Below are 22567 nucleotides of genomic sequence, written 5' to 3'. Positions count from 1 at the left end.
AGGTGATAGGATTGCATTGAAATGAATAGGGATGAGCTGCCATACCACACAGAAACTGTGCTGCTGATTCAGAAAGAAGGCAGACTGATCCCTTAACAAATTAGTTGGAGCAGATTTTTTTTTTTTTTTATCAGGAGTGTTTTTAATTATTTTAAACACAATATATAAGTAGTACAGATAATAATAATACGAAAATCAGAACCTATGATTGTAGGGAAAACGGAAAATGGAAAGGGGAGGAAAGTAATCTGGACAAAAATACAATACAATTAACACAAACAATCTTGCTGAATAATTATTATATACTTATCAAAGCAGATTTTTTAAAGATATTGAAATAAAAAGAAAAAAAATGTGTGCAAAGGTCCTCTTTTTATTTAAAGTAAGCGTGGAGTCAATGGGTATGTTCACACAACATTTTTTAAGGTGGATTTGGAAAGGGTCTATTTCGAAAACCACCTGAAAAAGCCGCACTCATAAAACTCTCAACAGAATGAACATGTGCATTTCTATGTGAGAATGACTTAGGCTGTGTGCCCACGTAGCATTTTTCAAGCGTATATGCTGCGGAATTTCCGCAGCGTAAACGCTTGAAAAACGCATGTATATCCGCACCCCATGGTCCCCAATGGGATTCCGCAAGTTCTATGCACATGCTGCGGATTTTTCCGCAGCGTTTATGCCGCGTTCAAAAATCCGCAGCATGTCATTTAATTTTGCGTTTCCGCAAGCGGAATTGCCTTTGTCCAATGCATAAAAAACGCAAGGCAATTCCGCATGTGGAAAACGCGTGATAAACGCGCGAAAAATGCGCGATAAACGCGTGCGGAATTCCGCATGCGTTTTTCCGGGAGAGGACTTGCATTTATGAAGCAGGAATTTTCTGCTTCATAAATGCAACGTGGGCACATAGCCTTACTGTTCATATGTTTAGACCTTTGCGCATCTTTTAACTGCTTCAGGTTTCCAAAGACATCAAATGATTAAAAGAAGTGTTTTGGTCATTCTTCGGGCGTTTTCCACATGTTTATGCTTACAATACGAGTCAATGGGAAGGCTAAAAAAACGTCCGGGAGACGTCTTTAGGAATGTTTTCATAGTGTTTTCGCCTAATTGTGTTTACCTCATTGCTTAGTATGCTTAAAAAATGCACGCAATTCGCCCCGAAACACTCAAAAATGCTCAAAAAATTCCCCCAAAAAAATGCTTACGAAAATGTCTACAAAACACATAAACAAACCGCTTCTGGAAACACCGGGGGAGGGGGACGGGAGCGCAAAAAGAAACTTCAGGGGGGAAAATGCAAAAACACTGGTGTTTCTTGAAACATTTTTTGCTTGAAAACCTTGTCAGTTTCTCCTGCCTGGAAAAAAAACGTTGTGTGAATATAGAGGGAACAATACCTTAAAACTGCATAATTCCAAAAACTGCATGCAAAATCTACACCACAATTCAAGAGTTTTAGGGCAGATCTATCTGCATCAAAAATCACCAGGAAGATACCATATCGGCAACGAAATTGGCCAAACATGCATAGATATTGCTGTAGTCAGCCATGGAAAATTTTTAAAATGTTACAGACAATTAATTAGTTTATACATAGCCCCAGAACCTCTTCCAGTAACAGTACAAAGAATCTACCCTAAGGTTTCCAGTTCTGTAATTGGTCTTTTTCTTAGATTTGTTGCTGTTTTTTTTATTTTGGTATTTACTAATCAATGGACAAACATTAGAAACATTTATGGCATTGATATTATGTGTGATATTGAATCAAAAACATGTTAATTCTATTATAAAAATATATATATACAATAATTTTATTTAATAATATGTCTACTACACACAATTTTATGCTTTAGCTTTATAACACTAATTTGCTTTACAGGATTCTTGCTTGCAGTAAATTAGAATTAAACTATGCTGCAAACTACATGAATTAATACACTTGCCTGAACATTAAACTATTGACCACCAGGTGGCGATATACAACAATAAATGAATAAGACAAACTGATACGCTGCATGTTGTATTGAAGTAACTACATTTTTTAGACTTTGAAAAAGGAGAAAATATGAGTATTGCGGCAATAAAAACATAATTTTATTCAGTAAAGGTTACATAATAAGACATACCTAAAGAAATTTATATGGACAAAACAGGAGGTATAAAGTGCAAGGTGCAAAGCACACTAGGGACACACGGGCTTTGGGCTCAGAAATGTTGATGGTAAATAAGGGCATAAATGGCAACGGAATTCCCTAAAGCTAATAAAGTCCAAGTGGACCAAAGTATATAGGAACTCCCATCTGATACACAGCTTATTATGCTGCCCCCAGCACTGTAGGTCTCAAGTGCCACTCACCCAAAAAGTTCAGAAGTATGAAGCCCTCTGGTGTGCAGATGGTGATGAAGCAGACGCGCCCCGACGCGCGTTTCGTCTGCCTTTCTCAAGAGGCGCGTATAATGAAGCACCACAAGGACCTTCTAAATGTATGCCCCTAAGTGGTCATGTGATCCCGGAAATCAGACACCTATTGGAGGTTTGGCGGCATGTGCATCCGGAACCCCACCCCCCGCCGCACGAGCCCTAGCCATCATGCCCCCCGTGCGCGCGCCCGCGAGTGCATCGGATGACGCATCACAGGAGCGCGCTGGGGGCATTGAGACAGCCAGGCCCGGGCATGAGGGAGCAGAGGACCGTGACGCACGCGCACATCCCCTTCAAGGTGTGTGGCCATGGCAACACAGAGAAGCGCTGCCACAAGCCACAAACAAGAGAAAAGGTGAACACTGCGGAGGAAAAGAGAGCGGGAGGGAGTATCCCTAACATGGTATGGGGCACACACAGATCAAAAAGCGGTGCGATTTCATGGTGAATAAATGCACACATACACAATAGACAGGGCACCCACACATTACAATGCCACATCCAAAGTATAAATAGAAATATTGGGGTGCCCCCATACCAACAGGAGATCTATACATATTGGACAGGAAAACCAAATATAAATATACACCACAGTAACTTTATGATGAAAAATCAATAGTGTCCAGTCCATCTCAGGCATGTCACAAGAGAAGGGGAGACGTCTCCCAAACGTCCTCCGAGGTGGTCAGAAAATATCCCAAAATGCAGCACCGGGTTAAGGTCAGGCACTAGAAAGCTTGTTGAAATAATGGCACTAGTTATAGGGTGTGAAAAAAAAGAGAACAAGCAAATAAATTAAAAAGAGAACAATAAAAACAACAAGCTAAAAACATCACCACATTGGGTCTAAGTCCGGGCAGGGAAGAGCAGGAGAGCATCGCAAGAACAAATCACCCCTAGAGGAAGGATGAGAATCCCAGATTTTCATTTAGGCCACGCGGGGCCATGGTATCTAAGATGGTAATCCATCTGGCTTCCTTTTGAGCCAGAGATTTTTTGGCGTTTCCTCCCCGGGAGCCCAAATGTACCACATCTATGCCACGTATTTTCAACGTGCATGGATCACAATTATGGACCTCTCGAAAATGGCGTGGTAAGGTTTTCAGCTCCGGGGGATCTGACACTGACTTGGCTGTGCCAATGTCCCGTACATGTTCCCGAACTCTAACTCTCAACTCTCTAGTAGTTAGTCCGATATAAATCTTTTGACAGCCACATGTGGCGTAATATACCACATGGGTTGAACTGCATGAGATGAATTTAGAGATCTTAAAAGTGCGGGAACCATCAGATGAAGTAAAAGAAGTGCAACGGAGGACATTGGCGCATGCCATGCAGTGCCCACAGGAAAAGGAGCCCACCATGGGATCGCGTGAGCCAAAGGGATTCAGAGGTGGGGGGACATAGTGACTAGAGACAAGAAGATCCCCAGGTTGTTAGCAAGTCTAGCTGTCATAAGGGAGGACTCCGTGCTGAGCATGTTCCAGTGTCGAGAGAGGATCCGCCTCATGGTTCCCCACTCATGGTTAAAAGTGGAGATGAAGCGGGTCCTCTCTGGGGTCTGTGGTCGATGTCGACGAGGGGGGTATAGCAGAATACTGCAGGGTGTACTACGTGCCCTACCATAGGCACGGCCGATGCACCTATTACTGTATCCCCTCTGTCTAAAGCGGTCAGTCAGATCAGCGGCCTGTTTTTCAAAATTGGAATCGATGGAGCATATACGCCTCACCCTTAGGAACTGTCCGACCGGGACAGCCCTAATCGTTGATGAGTTGTGTGCTGAGGCAGCATGAACCAAAGAATTAACTGCAGTGGGCTTTCTATAGATGTCCGTCTGGATGCGGGAGCCCGAGTCAACTTCCAGGCTGACGTCCAGAAAGTCCATGCGTTGATGGTGCTAGGAGTATGTTAATTTAATGCCCCAGGTATTCATATTAAGCTGCCCCATGAAATCATCAAGCTCCTCCACCGTCCCCCGCCAAAAGAACAAAACATCATCAATGTATCTGAGCCACATCACAACCCGGTCTGCGCCCCGCACGCCCCCGTCGCCAAAAATATCCCTCTCCCATGCTCCCAGGAAGAGGTTGGCATACGAGGGCGCACAGGCTGCCCCCATGGCCGTGCCGCGCCACTGCAGATACACTGTGTCTTTAAATAGGAAATAATTGTGGCAGAGGACGAAGTGGAGGAGCTCAAGGATAAACTCACGAGAAGGGCCGTCCAGGCCGGAGGTCCCCAGGAAGAGGCGAACCGCTTCCAGGCCCAGATCATGACTGATGCACGTATAGAGGCTTTCCACATCGGCCGTGACCATGATAGTACCCGCCTCTATAAGGACACCGTCAACCCTAGTCAGGACGTCCGTCGTGTCTCTGGTGTATGATGGAAGTGTCTCCACCAATGGTCTCAGGTGGTTATCAATGTATTGGCAAACAGGGCTACATAGACCACCCAGACCTGACACGATCGGACGTCCTGGTGGGTTGACGGTGTCCTTGTGGATCTTTGGAAGCAGGTAAAATGTTGCTGTTTTGAGAAAACGCACGGTTAAGGCCTCAACAGTCCTCTTATCTATCGTACCCCGCTCGCAGGCGCGAGCCAGTATTCCCTGAAGGGCAGCGGAGAAGGAGGCTGTTGGATTATAGGATAATTTGGAGTAAGTCTCTTTATCTGTAAGTTGGCGTAAAGCCTCCTTTTCATATTTCTGATAAGGCCACAAAACGATGTTCCCCTCCTTGTCAGCAGGTTTAATTACGGTATCGCGGAGGGATTGCAATTGATGTATCGCCATGCGCTGTGCACCAGTCAGGTTGTCAAAGCGTCTCGGTGTAGGGAGTTTCTTAAAGTCATCTGCAACCAGGTGTACAAAGATGTCCACCACTGGGCTTAATGACAAGGGAGGGAACCTCGTAGATTTTGGAAGTCGAGATTGAGGTAACCCACCTGTGAGGGGGGACGTCTGCTCCTGGAGGAGATCCTCCAGGTTCTGTAAAGCCTCCCTCTCTGCTGCTGTCAAGGAACTGGAATCACCACCCGACCTGGAATAAAGTTTTTTTAAAATCAACTTTCGAGCAAACATTTTGGGATATTATCTGACCACCTCGGAGGACGTTTGGGAGACTTCTCTCCTTCTCTTGTGACATGCCTGAGATGGACTGGACACTATTGATTTTTCATCATAAAGTTACTGTGCTGTATATTTATATGTGTTTTTCCTGTCCAATATGTATAGATCTCCTGTTGGTATGGGGGCACCCCATTATTTCTATTTATACTTTGGATGTGGCATTGTAATGTGTGGGTGCCCTTTCTATTGTGTATGTGTGCATTTATTCACCGTGAAATGGCACCACTTTTTGATCTGTGTGTGCCCCATACCATGTTAGGGATACTTCCTCCCGCTCTCTTTTCCTCCGCAGTGTTCACCTTTTCTCTTGTTTGTGGCTTGTGGCAGCGCTTCTCTGTGTTGCCATGGCCACACACCTTGAAGGGGATGTGCGTGTGTCTGATTTCCGGGATCACATGACCACTTAGGGGAATACATTTAAAAGGTCCTTGTGGTGCTTCATTATACGCGCCACTTGAGAAAGGCAGACGAAACGCGCGTCGGGGCGCGTCTGCTTCATCACCATCTGCACACCAGAGGGCTTCATACTTCTGAACTTTTTGGGTGAGTGGCACTTGAGACCTACAGTGCCTGGGGCCACATAATAAGCTGTGTATCAGATGTGAGCTCCTATATACTTTGGTCCACTTGGACTTTATTAGCTTTAGGGAATGCCGTTGCCATTTATGCCCTTTATGTCTTATTATGTAACCTTTACTGAATAAAATTATGCTTTTATTACCGCAATACTCATATTTTCTCCTTTTTCAACGCATACATTGTCCGAGTAGGCTACAATCGACCCATGTCCTGGTATTTGGGACCAGGGATCATGGTTCGTCGAGTAGATTAAGGTGGGCCACCTTTTGTTTGTTTTTTAGACTTTGACATTTTAGAGAGGATTGTCCACTTAAAAAATACCTTTAGGTGTGTTCATAATATCTTTATATAGACGGTACTCATACACTTGTATTTCCAAAGGTAACCCAATATTAACAAGTTCAAGACCAAGCCATTTTAGCCCATTCATGACCAGGCTCATTTATTTTAGTATGCATGATTTTAAGAGCTTTAGAATTTTTTCCTCATTTGAATATTCAACAATTTTTTTACTTACTTTTGAGATACATGAGGCTTAATTTTTATGTAATTTATATATTTAAAAAATATATAAAATTATAACCACCAAGTACCATTAAAATCCTCTTCGTAGCAATTATTTTCATGCATTGGACACATATTTTGGGAGGTTTTTAAGGGGCAGGACTAGAAACAGATATTCAGACTGCCTTTCTTTTTTATTGAATTTAAAAAATTTTCTCCTGCTTTATTTTTATTACGTTGTTTTTTTTTATTCATTTATTTCACACATTGTGCCCACCATAAGGTCATCAGGCCTTTGTGGAACATTTTAACATTTAAAAACATTTTTATTATTGCACATTTCCCCTATAGGTGGTGCATACTGGTATAATATGTGGACTACTCCTATGTGTGTGAAGAGGGATGGTCTTTTGATTGATTCATTTAAATAGCTAAACCAACTTCCTTTATTGTCTATGCATCATCAGGAATAGAGAAGGGTGCTGGCTTAGCTCTCAAAATGTTACTCAGAATCAATGCAGGAGTTTAAGCCATTCTAAATAATGACAAGAAAAGAAATTATTCATTAAAACCAACTACTAGCAGTTTAAGAGGTTGTCCACTAGTTTAACATTGATGGCTTATCCTTAGGTTAGGTCATCATTGTCTGATCGGTAGGGGTGCGACACCTGGCACCCCCGCCGATCAGCTTTTCTCGGAGTTGGCGCTGGCCAGAATTGATCAGCTACTGAGCTGCACAGTGCAGCTTTGTCTACTATATAGTGGCTGTCGCCAGGTACTGCACGTATGCCCCCTATTGATTTGCATAGGGGGCCAATGTGCAGTACCCGACCGTGGCCACTATTCCGTGGACAGAGCTGTGGAGCTCCGTAACTGATAAGTTCTGCCCGCCGCCAATGTAAGGAGATGGACACGTGCTGCCCATGTTTCCCTCTTGAAGAAACAAGTTTATTGCTGTAAAATGTTATGAGCTACAATGTGAACTGTGATGTATAGTTTGACTTGTGATTTGCGTTAAAGGTATTGTTAATACTGATAATGTGTTTAGGTTGACTGTAGGGACAGTTAGAGTTAATGTTTGGGACTAGCCCAGAGTGGGAGGAGCTAAGTTGAAGGGAAAGTGACAATTACCTGTTAGGAAGTCAGATAGGGCCTGTAGTGAATAGTGAAAGGACCTGAGTTATAAAGTGAGCAGTGTCACATTCTGGGGTGTCCCTAAGTTAGAAGAGACCTAAAGGAAGAGATAGCGAAATCCGGACAGAGTGATCATTCGTAGACGGGTCCAGGGAGAGGAAGCCTAGCAGAAAGGCCTAGAATTTACAACTCGCAAGGTAACGGGCCTAGACAGGACTGAGTTTGTGAGATGAATAGATTGTCCTGAGCAGGAGTTCCAGAGCGTCAGAGAGCATGGAGCTAAATCTGGCCATACTGGCACCCTATGGGGAGAGAAGATGCGGAACCGCGGGATGAGTAAAGGACTCTTGCTAAGCAGGACTGTAAAGTTGAACTGGGTTGTGGTGAAGAAGTGAGAAACTGTGGAGACAGAGGACCAGTAGAGAACGTAAAGAGGAAAGGGAATCAAAGGACAACCATAGAGAAACAAAGGAAGGAAATCGTGTGGAAAATGCTTCGAATTGTAAAGGAGACATTCATAAGACTGTGTATCCACTATCTCTTGTATATATTCCCTACCAAGTTTCCATTTAGTAAAAAGTTTATTTTCAAATGGTGGTCTCTTTCATTGAACTGTCCAACATCTGGTTCTGGCAAACCAGCAACGGGAATAGCGCCTTCACAGCACAAGTCCACACACCCAGCCAGGACCCCCACATGTAACGTGCCAGGGCGCAACACACAATTACCTCGCCCATGGCTACCGCCTTGTGCCACGTTACACTGACACCAAGAACAGCAGATTGGTGAAGGTGTCAGGTGTCGCACCCCTACCGATGAGACATTGATGACCCAACCTAAAGATAGGCCAATGTTAAAGTAGTGGAAAACCTTTTTAATGATTTGTGTGGTGTGCACTACAGTAATAGCATAAACCAGGGAATAATGTGCTACTTTACTTCAAAGCACAGGACTTCAACTCAGCATTGAAACAAATATATCTATCTCTGTATATCCTCAATGCAGATGTCCCTTACTGGCATCAAAAGTTGGTAGGGAAAACAACACCACTAGAGCCCTGTAAAGCTGTAGACACGTTATTTAGCAACGCTAGCCATGTTGGAAAGCTTTATAGTTCAGTCTTGTGATGTTCTACATATTTTAGCACGAGAGGAAGCAGCAATATTTAATCCTAATACAAATATTACACAGGTAAAGATGTAATTGAACGAAAAAACACAGGGCCCGATTCATCAAGGTGTTTATGCCGATTCTGGGGAAAAGCACCTTAAAATTTTCAAAAATGTTTGCACAACTCAAGGTTTTTAACCCAGTCCTGGCCAGCAGCCAAAGTGAGAGGAACTAGGACAGGATGGACCACCACAAAGCCCACCTGTCTAATTAATTAATTAAAATTTACACCACTTTATTGGTGCAAATTACACCAGAAATGTACTAAGGGTACTAAATGTTCCTAATGTTTCTGAGTGAGGCACAAGCCAGTTGTAAGATGAGTCTTAATGAATTAGCAGCATCTTACTCCATTAGTACTGGTTTGCAGAATGACAATCTTAAAGGGAATCTGTCATCAGACTTAGCTGCCTTATCTGAGAGCAGGACGCTGTGGGGGCAGAGACCCTGATTCCAGCTATGTATCACTTAAAGGGCTGCATGTTTATTTTTTTATAAAATCCGAGTTTTCTCTGCTGCAGATCTACCAGTTCTCGGAATGCTGAGCTCTGTATAACCCGGCCCACACCACTGATTGGCAGCTTTCTGTGTACACTGTGCATAGGCATAAAGCTGCCAATCAGTGGTGGGGTGGGAATATACAAAGCTCATGAATATGGCAGACTACATAGCAGTAAGTTTACTAATTCTCTAGTGATAACTCAAGTGATTTTATCAAAATTACAGAAGCCCAGTAACTGATACTTCGGTGGAAACAGGGTTTTTGTCCCTACATGCCGCTCTCAGATTACTTAGCAAACACCTGGTGACAGATTTCCTTTAATGAATCAAACTCACAAACTTTGGATCATTTATTGAACAAAAGTAAAAAATCTATCAGTTCCTTTTGTTAAAATCTGATTTACCATTAACCCCTTTACGCCCGAGGGTGGTTTGCACGTTAATGACCAGGCCAATTTTTACAATTCTGACCACTGTCACTTTATGAGGTAATAACTCTGGAACGCTTCAACGGATCCCCCTGATTCTGAGACTGTTTTTTTGTGACATATTGTACTTCATGATAGTGGTAAAAATTTGTTCAATATGACTTGTGTTTATTTGTGAAAAATTTGGCGGAATTTTGAAAATTTCGCATTTTTCAAACTTTGAATTTCCAAGCCCTTAATCAGAGAGATATGTCACACAAAATAGTTAATACATAACATTTTACATCAGCACAATTTTGGAACCAAAATTTTTTTTTTCTTAGGAAGTTATAAGGGTTAAAAGTTTACCAGAAATTTCTAATTTTTACAACAAAATTTACAAAACCATTTTTTAGGGACCACATGACATTTGAAGTGAGTTTGAGGGGCCGTTATGACAGAAAATACCCAAAAATGACACTATTCTAAAAACTGCACCCCTCAAGGTGCTCAAAACCACATTCAAGAAGTTTATTAACCCTTCAGGTGCTTCACAGGAATTTTTGGAATGTGAAAGAAAAAAATGAACATTTAACTTTTTTCACAAAAATGTTACTTTAGACCGCAATTTTTTTTTATTTTTGCAAGGGTAACAGGAAAATATGGACCCCAAAATTTATTGTGCAATTTCTCCTGAGCACGCCAATACCCCATATGTGAGAGCAAACCATTGTTTGGGTGCATGGCAGGGCTCGAAAGGGAAGGAGCGCCATTTGACTTTTTGAATGTAAAATTTGCTTGAATAATTAGCAGACGCCATGTTGCTTTTGCAGAGCCCCTGATGTGCCTAAACAGTGGAAACCCCCCACAAGTGACACCATTTTAGAAACTAGACCACCCAGGGAACTTATCTAGATGTGTGGTGAGCACCTTGAACCCCCAGGTGCTTCACAATAGTTTATAACATTCAGCCATAAAAATAAAATTTTCACATTTTTCCCACAAAAATGTTTTTCAGCCGCCAATTTTGCATTTTCATACGGCTAACAAGAGAAATTGCGCTATAACATTTGTTGTGCAATTTCTCCTGAGTAAGCCAATACCCCATATGTGGAAGAAAATCACTGATTGGGCGCACAGCACGATTCGGAAGGAAAGGAGCGCCATTTGACTTTTTGAATGTAAAATTTGCTTGAATAATTAGCAGATGCCATGTTACATTTGGAGAGCCCCTAATGTGCCTTAACAGTAGAAACCTCCAAGTGACACCATTTTGGAAACTAGACCCCTCAGGGAACTTATCTAGATGTGTGGTGAGTACCTTGAACCCCTAGGTGCTTCACAGAAGTTTATAACATGGAGCCGTGAAAATAAAAAAACTAACTTTTTCCACAAAAATGATGTTTTAGCCGCAAATTTTTTATTTTCACAACGGTAAGAGGAGAAAATGGACCCCAAAAACTTTTGTGCAATTTCTCCTGAGTACGCCGATACCCCATATGTGAGGAAAATACACTGTTTGGGCGCACCGCATACTTCAGAAGGGAAAGAGCACCGTGTGACTTTTTGAACGCAAAATTGGCTGGAATTGAGAGCGGACACCATGTCGCATTTGGAGAGCCCCTGATGCGCCTAAATAGTGGAAACCCCCCACAAGTGACCCCATTTTTGAAACTAGACCCCTCAAAGATTTTATCAAGGAGTATAGTGAACATTTTGAACCCAGGGGTACAACATAGAAATTGATAACATTAGGTCATCATATTTAATAAGCTGTCATTAGTCTTGAGAGCAAGTGCTCGATAGATGAGTTTGCATCGGGTACTCAGGTATGCACCATGTATCGCGGGTGCTCGAGTGACATGCTTGAATCCCCACCCCGTATGTTTCACTGTTGTTAGACAGCCAAAAAAAACATGCGGGGATCGCTCATGCATGGCAGACAATCCCCGCAAGGTTTTTTTGGCCGCGAAGCATATGAGACGGAGACTCGAGCATGTCACTCGAGCACCCACGATACTCGGTGCATACCAGAGCACCCGATGCAAACTCAAGAAGCGAGCACTTGCGCTCAACACTAGTTGTCATATCGTCATCATTTTTTTTTTCTTTATTGTTTTAAAAATGCCAACCTCAACACAACCCTAACCCTAGCACAACCCTAACCCTAGTACAACCCTAGCCTTAACACAACCCTAACCCTAGCACAACCCTAGCACAACCTTAACCCTAGCACAACCCTAATCCTAGCACACCCCTAACCCTACCACAACCCTAACCCTAGCACAACCCTAACCCTAGCAAAACCTTAACCCTAGCATAACGCTAATCCTAGCACAACCCTAATCCTAGCACAACCCTAACCGTAGCACAATCCTAACCTTAGCACATTTCTAACCCTTGCATAACCCTAAACCTAGCACAACCCTAACCCTACCCTAACGCTAGCACAACCCCAATCCTAATCTTAGCACAACCCTTACCCTAGCACAATCCTAACCCTAGTACAACCCTAACCCTAGCACAACCCTAATCCTAACCCTAGCACAACCCTAACCCTAGAGTTTATTTTTTACGCCTTTCCTCGTGCGGTGTGATTAGACGACTTTATTCTTCGGGTCTGTACAATTACAGCGATGCCAGATTCATATCGGGTTCTTATAATTGACAGCTGTCACACACTAAAAGACGCCTTTTTTGCAAAGACTAGTTTTTGCATCGCCATATTTTGAAAGCTATAATTTTTCCATATTTCGGCTGACAAAGTCATGAGACGGCATGTTTTTTGTGAGACGAGTTGACGTTTTTATTGGTGCTATTTTCAGGCAGGTGACATTTTTTGATCGCTTTCTATCCCAATTTTTGGTAGGCAGAATAAACAAAAACCAACAATTCAGGAATTGTTTTTTTGTTTTTTTTTATGCCGTTGCGCGTGTGGTAAAATTGATAAGGTAGCTTTATTCTTTGGGTCAGTATGTTTACAGCAGTACCACATTTATATAGTTTTATGTTTTGGCGCTTTTGCACAATAAAAACTATTTTATAGAAAAAATATTTTTTTTTGCATCGTTTTATTCGGAGAGCTATAACTTTTTTATTTTTCGGCTGATGGAGCTGTATGGCGGCTTGTTATTGGTTTTTTTTTCAGAATAATATTTATTTATGGTTACAGTATATACATATTTTTTTTTATTATTATTTTTTTCATTATTTTTTTTTGATTATTTTTACAATTCTTTTTTCCAGTTTCTGGCACTTTTTCTTATTTTTACACTTTGTTCCACTATGGAACTTTCATTTTTTGCAGTCTGATCGCCTGTTTAGCATAGAGATGCAGCAGCATCTCTATGCTATACCATCTATCAGCGCTGCACAGGCAGAAGTTACTTTGATCGCGCACTGCGCAAAGTAACTTCCTGCTGTCTGGTAACCCGGATGTCGTCATGACGACATCGGGTCACCATGACAACCACCGGGACCCGGCAGAGACAGCGCTGGATGCCGGAAAGGAGGTAAGTAACGGCGCTTACCTCCCCTTGCTTCGGGGGTTAATGTGCTGGGAGCGGTGCGGCATCACTCCTAGCACATAGCACCGGGTGTCAGCTGTGAGTATCAGCTGACACTTGGCTGCGAAATCATCAGGGCGTATTATTTTGTATCTGGCCCAAGAGGCCCGGGGCACAGATATGTATTAATACGCCTCATGTCAGAAAGGAGTTAAAAATGCAGCCTTTGTGATATAGCAAAAATAACCAAAAAAAAGTACACATAATTGGTATCGCGACATCTGGAACGACCCGATCTATAAAACTGTTATGTTATTTATTCAGTACAGTGAACACTGTAAAAAAAAATAATAAAAAACACACTAAAAAATTTGCTTTTTTCCATACTGACACATGTAATAAAAAATGATCAAAAAGTCATATGTAATAAAAATGGTATAACTGAAAATGCTGAATCGTCTTGCAAAAAATAAGCCCCAATATGGCTTAATCGGCAAAAACTTAAAAAAAGTTACAGCTTTCAGAATTTGGTGATGCAAAAACAAATACATTTTTGTAAAATATTGTTTTTAGTCTGTAAAAGTAGCAAAGCTTAAAATAAACAATATAAATCTGGTATCGCTGTAATCATATTGACCGGAAGAATAAATTATCACCTTTACCGCACGGTGAACAGTGCAAAACCAAACATAAAAACAATAACGATGTTGCTGGTTTTTGTTCATTCTGTGTCTGAAAAATCTGAATACAAAACAATCAATAAACGTTGTGTGCCCCAAAATTGTGCCAAAAAAAAACTTGTTGTACAAAAAATAAGCCCTCATACAGCTTTATTCCCCAAACAATAAGGAAGTTACAGCTCTTCAAATATGGCAATGAAATAACTATTTTTTTTAAATAAAAAAAGCATTTTGGTGTATGATAGCTGCAAAAGCTAAAAAAAAAAAAACAATATAAATCTGTCTTATCACACCGCACGGTGAACCGTGCTAAAATAAGACTAAGAAAAGTTCTTGTACTGTTGTCTATTTGTTGTCCACCCCTCCAAAAATCAGAATAAGTCTCGGATCACATTTATTCTGCGCTCTCCGCTGAGCACTTACCTCGGGATTTCCGTGTAAATCCCAAAAACTGTAATTCAGAAAAAAAAAAGTGATGAAACAGATGGAGTCACTTTGGACTCCATCTGGTCTCTGTTCCGGTGATGTCACGTTATTTTAGGTGTCTTTTTAACGCAAATGTGTGGACGACCACAGATCTGTGAATGCCTAAAAAGATGGATACCATCTGCCTCATTATGGTGGGTGGTTCCGTCGGGGGTTTTGTCTGAATCACATTTTTGTGGGATTTACACGGAAACCCTGATGTAAGTGCTCAGCGTAGAACACAAGAATGTGATCCAGCCTTATACTGAAAACAATCAAAAATGTTATGTACCCCAAAATGTTACCAGTAAAACCCCTAATTTATTCCGCACAAAGCCCCCACTAAGGTCCGTCATCTGCACCTGGAAATAAAGGGGTTCCCACGTAACTTGTATAACAAAGACTCTGGAAAAGCGACGGATCCCAAACCCTCAAATAAAATCCAGTGAATTCTATGTTCCCAATTCCAAATGCCCCCCTCCTTCTGAGCCCCACTGTGCCTAAACCGCAGAAAATCACATGACAACTTACAGGGTGTGTGTCTCCAGAAGCGCAAGCTGGGCACAATGTATGGGGGCGCTACAATATATGGCGGCACAGTGTATGAGCACTAAACTGGCATATTTGCAATTCTCCAGAAAAAAAGCATGGTGTGGATGTGACAAAATAGTCATTACAGCAGTAGGTTTATTTATTAAGAGGTGCAATTTCTACAATTGTAAGTTGACAGAGTGCGGTATTCGTGGGCAAGTTGCTGTTCCATGTCGCCCTGGCACTTTACAGGAAAGAATGGGCCCTGGCTGGGTGTTGGTGCTGTGGGGGCCTTGCTCCCGTGCAGACTGCCTCTGACCGATGTTGTGGGCCAGCCAGGACTTCCTACATCAACTTCACCTTGTCAACATCTAACTGTCTACAGGATGCAGTCACTTGCCCTAACACTAAGCCCCTCAAACTATGGGCTAGTCCCGAACATTAACACTATCCTTATCATAACGTCACTAAGTACAGCCACTATCTATGCTACCTATCTTATGTTGCAAGTCCTAAATTATGTCTTACCCTGTGCTATCCTACACAGTACACTATCAACACTATGCATTACTTATACACTAAACTTTACCATATAGCAATTCACATTATATCACATAACCACAAAAATATATATAAAAGACACATGACACTATACACACTATACACCATAAAATGTGATTGGTATCAGCTGGAGTAGGAACATGACAGTCCAGTCCACACACTCTTACACAAGTCACTTTTGGGGTTTTTCTGCTGTTCTGGCACCTCTGGGGCTCTGCAAATGTCGCCCGCAAACTATTGTAGCAAAATTTGTGCTCCAAAAGCCAAATAGTGCTCCTTCCTTCTCAGCCTTGACGTGTGCCCTAATAGTAGTTTCTGATGACATATGGGGCATGACATGAGAAATTGCTCAATAAATTATGGGATCCAGTTCATCTATTAAACCTTGTGTAACTGACAAATTTGTAGTAAATACAAAAAATTTAATTTTTACCACTAAAATGTTGTATTTCCACATCACATTGTTAAAAAATTGTGTGAGGCACCTGTGGGTTCAAAATGCTCACTACACCCCTAGATGAAATCCTTAAGAAGTGAGGTTTCCAATATGGTATGACTTGGGTGGGTTTCAGCTAATGAAGCCCACAATCTACTCAAACGGAATCTGCGTTCTAAAAGCTAAGTAGCGCTCCTTCCCATCCGACCCCTGCCATGTGCTCAAACAGTAGTGTACAACCATATATGGGACACTGCCAGATTCAGTAAAAATTGCAAAACAAATTATGGGGTCCTTTTTCTCCTCTTACCTCTCGGGTAAATTATACATTTGGTGCTAAAACAGTAATTTTAGTAGAAAAGTAATTTTTTGTTTTCATATCTAAATTTTATAAAGTTTTGTGAATCACCTGTAGGTTAAAAATGCTCAGTACACCCCTAGATCAATTCCTTGAGGAGTCTTGTTTCTAAACTGGGGTCACTTGTGGGGGTTTCTGCTGTTTTAGAGCCTCAGGTGTTTGGCTAGTGGAGCACACAATCTGTTCAAAGGGAATCTAGACATTACTAGAATCTAGAGGGAGCCAGTATCTGATAGTGAAAAGTAAGTATTACTTGCATCTGTAATTTAGTTCATATATTATACTAGCATGATGTCAATCATCATACTGAATAGCAAATAATCTTACATTTATAGCCATGAATATATACTATTAGCATCAAGATCTTGACGACTATATTGAACAATGAACGTTGATTGTACTTATATGTGTGATCATGTATCATCATCATCATGATGTTGTGTATTAGATTATGCCATGAGCATTGCCTGAGACTATATCCATGATATTGCACTAGCACTTTACATAATTTCTGGATTCATATAGGATATCAGTGTGATGATGCACTAGCACCTTAGACAACTCTCAGACGCTCAGTGTTTGGTCAGTATTGTACATCAGTATTTGTAAGCCAAAAAACAGGAGTGGGTGATAAATACAGAAGTGGTGACGTGTTTCTAGTATACTTTTCCTCTGATTGTCCCACTCCTGGTTTTGCCTTATAAATACTGAGGTAAAATACTGACCAAATACTGAACGTGTGTACTATGCAATGCTGTGGTAATAGTGTGTATCTAATAACTCTATATGGTTGATCTACTCCCTCTGGACATTAGTTCTTACTTTTCTGGATGTGCGCCCCTTGTTTTTATGGTTATTTGTTTGTAAACTTTTTTTTGTTATCACCTGACTATCAATAAAGTATTTGTATGAAATATTCGGCACTCAAGAATTATGCAAGAAGAATAAGTTCCTTTTATTTGTTCATAAGGCAATCCAAAACAAACATGACGTTTCGGCCCTATACATCTGGGCCTTTTTCAAATTATATGACACAAAATTGAAAAAAATAAAAATATAATCATATAACAAAGCTTATATGGTAGTGAATTTAATAATTCATCATAATATATACAGCATGATACTAATTTCCAACATAATTTGTTCTGTTATCTCTAAAAAAGAGAAATATTTTTATGTCATTCGTTTTTTCTCATTCTTTATTAATGAAATTTAATAACATATTAATTCTACCTAACGATAGGTAATGATTTATCAGTTATAAGGTTATTCCTTATACATATGAATAATAATTTATATATCACATTCCATGAATCATCAAATAATCTATCATGAAGTTAATCAGGAAATCATTGAGACAAACAGTGTGAGCCACCTTCTGTGATTTATTGAATAGCATGAATCGCTTTTTTTGGAAAAATCCAACAAAAATAAAGTAAAGTATAAGAAAGTTTGAGTCAGGTATAAATTATATCCAAAGAGGGTACTCACCGGATTGCAATCATCTTGGGTAGTTTGTTGCTGTGAATATTCCCATACAAATATACCAGCCTATCAGTCATCACAGACTTATTCAAGGGGAACCAGTGTAGAAACCACTGGAGACAATTTCTACCAATAGCTGCAGCATGCTGTTCTTACAAAGGATAGAATATTAGGCCGACAAATCACCTTTAATAAAGAAAAACACCAAAAGCAAAAATAAAAACGAATCCAATGACCATTAAGCACACGCCATTTTGGTCAGGTGCCGCCTGTATTACACAGTACAGCTGGCAGCTGCCTCTATTACCGCCAGTCACTGCTTTTTAACAATTTAGATGCTGCTGTCAATTATTCACAGCAGCATTTCTCACTGCCGGTTTTGGGCAACCTTCTCCACCTCCCATAACAAGATCGCGCAGAGCGAATTAGTTACCGTAGCTGCTGGGAGACTTCTCAAAAAAACGTCACCTCCATCTTAATACACCTATGAAGCCTAGCCATGTGCTGTGATTGACCCATAGCATATTGTTATTTTGATTATATACTGCAATACTGAAGTCACAAGTTCAAGTCCCCTAGAACAGAGGTCCCCAACCTTTTTTGCACCAGGGACCGGCTTTAAGCAAGACCAGTTTTCCATGGCCCGGTAGGGGTGGGGGCGGGGCTTTGGTCATATGGGGGTGGGGTTATGGAGGGGTGGAGCTGTATGGGGAGGATGCTGGCGGGACCTCGGTGTACAGCGCTGCTAAGTAGCAGCATTGTACATTGAGCGTCAGTGTATACAGCGCTGCTGCTTAGCAGCGCTACACACTGAACACCTGTACCGGGAGCCGCGTCACTGAAGCCAGTCTGCTGCCCCAGCACGCCCCACATAACATGTTCTGCCGGGGGCGTGTCAGTGAGGAGAGCCTGCCGCCCCACCCCGTCAGGAACACACCATGCTGTGCAGGAGGGCCGCGTCACTAAGACCCGCCCCGTGACGTACAACAGGTACCATGCTGTGCTGTGGAGGGCTGCGTCACTAAGACCCGCCCGACGCCCCACCCCGTCCTGCATAATGTTCTCTGCCGGGAGCTGCGAGCTGTCACGGCTATGGCAGAAAACATTATAAATCCACACAGAGCGAGCTCTGACCAGGCGCAGGGCCGCGGAGCTAGCTGTCAGCGGCGCCGCGGACCGGCTGAAAAACCCCAACGGCCCGGTCCTGGTCCGCGGACCGGCGGTTGGGGACCTCTGCCCTAGAAGGACTAAAAAATAAGTGAAAAAATATAAAAAAATATATATATGTAAAAATTTTAATTACCTCACTATTGCCCATTTATAAATAAAGAAATTAAAAAAATAAACATATGTGATTGCTGCATCTGTGAAAGTGCAAACTACGAAAGTATAATGATAATTAACTCAAATGATATGCAGCATAAAAAATATAATCTAAAATTGCTATTGTCCAGTCAATGTAGCTCCCCCCAAAAATTTTCAGAAAAGGTACTCAAAATGTTGTATAAACCCAAAATAGTACCAGTGAAAAGTACAGTTTGCCACAAAAAAACAAGTCCTCATACATCTCTATTGACAAAAGAAATTTAAAAAAATATGAGTCTCACAAAACAGCGACAAAAATAAAATGCTTCTTACTAAGTTCTGATTTTTTAACCACTAAAATATAATGTAAAACAAAACCATATAGAGCGGGCGAGATAAGTATTGAACACGTCACTCATTTTCTAAGTAAATATATTTCTAAAGGTGCTATTGACATGAAATGCTCACCAGATGTCGATAACAACCCAACCAATCCACACAGGTAAAGAAATCAATCCATAGATGCCCATAAATTAAGTTATGTGTAATAATGAGAAATGACACAGGGAAAAAGTAATGAACAAATAACGAAAGAGAGGTGCAAAAGCCATGAAAAGTCATGACACCAGCTGAAATCTATCAGTAATTAGAAAGCAATCCTGCCACTTAGTGAAAAATAATATTAGCTGGTTCAACTGATGACCTATAAAAAGGTGTCTCATTACCAAGTTGAAACACAAGAAACATCTCATGACGTTGGTTAAAACCAGTGTGCTGTCTCAAAACCTTTGCAACCTTATAGTTGCAAAACATACTGATGGTATTGGTTACAGAAGAATTTCTAAACTAGTTAAGGTTCCAGTGTGCACTGCTGGGGCCATAATCTGGAAGTGGAAAGAACATAATTTCACCATAAACCGGCAACGACCAGGTGCTCCCCGCAAGATTTTGGAAAGAATTATCAGAAGAGTTGTCCAAGAGCCAAGGACCACCTGTGGAGAGCTACAGAAAGACCTGGAATCAGCAGATACAAGTAATGCACTCAACCTCCATGGACTGTATGCATGCTCACCACGCACAACTTCATTGCTGAACAAAAAACATGTTCAAGCGTGTTTAAAGTTTGCTCAACAACATTTAGACAAGCCTGTGAAATACTGGGAGAATATAGTCTGGTCAGATGAGACCATAAATTGAACTCTCTGGATACCATAATACACACCATGTTTGGAGGCCAAAAGGCACTGCAAATCACCCCAAAACACCATACCAACAGTGAAGTTTGAAGGTGGAAACATCATGGTGTGGGGCTGTTTTTCAGCAAACGGCACTGGCAAACTTCATATGATCAAAGTAAGGATGAATAGACACATGTCCCGAGACATTCTTGATAAAAATCTGCTGCCATCTACCAGAATGATGAAGATGAAACGAAGGTGGACATTTCAGCAAGACGATGATCCCAAACACACAGCCAAAGAAACTATCATTTGGTTTCAGAGAAAGAAAATAAAGCTGCTAGAATGGCCCAGCCAATGACTGGACCTGAATCCAATAGAAAATTTATGGAATGAACTAAAGCTCAGAGTTCATAAAAGGAGCCTACGGAACCATCAAGATTTGAAGAGTGTTTGCGTGGAAGAATGGGCCAAAATCACACCTGAGCAATGCATGGGACTACTCTCTCCATACAGGAGGTGTCTTGAAGCTGTCATCACCAACAAAGGCTTTTGTACGAAATATTAATTACATTTCAGTAAGCGTGTTCAATACTTCTTCCCTGTGTCATTTCTCATTATTACAATTTACACATTAACTCCTATTTTACCTTGCCCCGCAGTAATAGATGCATTATGTAAAATAGGAGGCAGGTCAGTGAAGGCAAAGTGAGCTGTTATAAGTGCATACAGATGAATATGTAAGCAGAGCAAAAGATAGAGCGCCCCCCACAGGCTGCCCCAAAGCACGAGCATATCATTATCTCCAAAAATAAAATAAAGTAAAGTTTACACAAGAACCACAGTACGGATTTCATCAACCAAGGTGTCATTTTAATCAGTGTAATATCGCCCACCTGACAATGTATGTAGTTTACTGATCACAATCCTGCTGACAGGTGAGCTTTAATTTATGGACATCTATTTCTTTGCCTGTGTGGATTGCATGGGTTGTTAGCGACATCTGGTGAGAATTTCATGCCAATAGCATCTTTAGAAATATATGTACTTAAAAAATTGGCGACATGTTTAATACTTTTTCATTCGCTGTACATTTGATATTACCGTAATCAGACTGACCATTTTTATCACACAATGAAAATTGTTTTTCAGTACAATATCGTCCCGCAAGAAAGAAACCCTCACGTTGATGCAAAGGAAAAAAAAAATGTTGGGGTTTGGACAGAAACAGAGAAAAATAAAACAATAACTCAAAAAAAGAAAAATTCCCAGTTCCCAAAGGGGTTAATGTAATTTTTTTATGTCAAGTTTTTACTATTGAATGGAGTGTGCCTGTTTTTCAAGACAATAATCGCACATAGAGAAAGCATAAAACTAATTCTGGGAGGATATTTTGTAGAATGTCACTTGTCTAATACGTTCTCAGACCTATATTATTTCTAGATTATTTACATGGGTCAGATATTGTCTCTTCCCAAAACTTTAATAAAGTCTCTGACCAATTGACAGATGTCACCTACTCTGAAAGAGCAGCATGTAAGTAGTAGTGTCACTGCTGTGGCTGCACTTACTATCAGGTACTGAGGGGGAACAAGCTTTGTCATGCAAGTACCAAACATGCTTCACATTCTTGAAAAGTAATTGCACAATGGGAACGCTTCCTTGCAGCAAGGCCTTTCCTACGTTGAAATCCATATTGAAATATATAAAATGTTTGAAATATATGAATTACGATATTAAATGTAAATGTAACAAAAACAATTCAACTCACATACTGTATATAAGGCTGTCTCCCTGCTGCCAAGTTTTAGTATTTCTGTTATACAAGAGTTTATGGAACAGAACTGACATCAGCCAGAGAGCCAAATGCAGTGCACCTTAGCACCTTGGTTGGGAAACACTGTCCTACAGAGAAAGCCTTTCTGAACATTGCCCCCCAGTGTGAAAAGAAATGAAGTTAACCCCTTCACTTCCTCAGTGATTACCTCTGCTACTACAGACACCTCAACGTCTTTTCCCAGTCACATTTTTTACTGCCAAATTATTTTTGTAGTAGTTTTTTTCTGCATACATATTAAAAAATAATTAGAAATTAAAGGGAACATCTGGAATAATTTGTACCGCTAACTAATGGTATGGCTGTGTAGACTCTGTTCCTGTGAGTAAATCAGTATCTTTTTTGTAGAAATCAGACTTTGTAGTTATA

General features: G+C 41.0%; 1 long non-coding RNA gene across 1 annotated transcript; it reads right to left on the bottom strand.

The window, feature by feature from the left end:
- Positions 1-944: 944 nt before the first annotated feature.
- LOC141258119 (uncharacterized) lies at positions 945-22305 on the bottom strand. The gene is made up of 3 exons (XR_012318203.1): positions 22133-22305; positions 17885-18064; positions 945-1363 (listed from the first exon to the last, which is right to left on the bottom strand). It is a non-coding gene; the product is annotated as an uncharacterized lncRNA (long non-coding RNA).
- Between the last annotated feature and the right edge of the window lie 262 nt (positions 22306-22567).

Source organism: Phyllobates terribilis, unplaced genomic scaffold, assembly GCF_046119375.1.
Source record: "Phyllobates terribilis strain yellow unplaced genomic scaffold, ASM4611937v1 Scaffold_3__8_contigs__length_932513732, whole genome shotgun sequence".
NCBI lineage: Eukaryota > Metazoa > Chordata > Amphibia > Anura > Dendrobatidae > Phyllobates > Phyllobates terribilis.
Note: the sequence above shows the minus strand (reverse complement) of the source record. Positions and strands in the feature narration are given on the sequence as shown.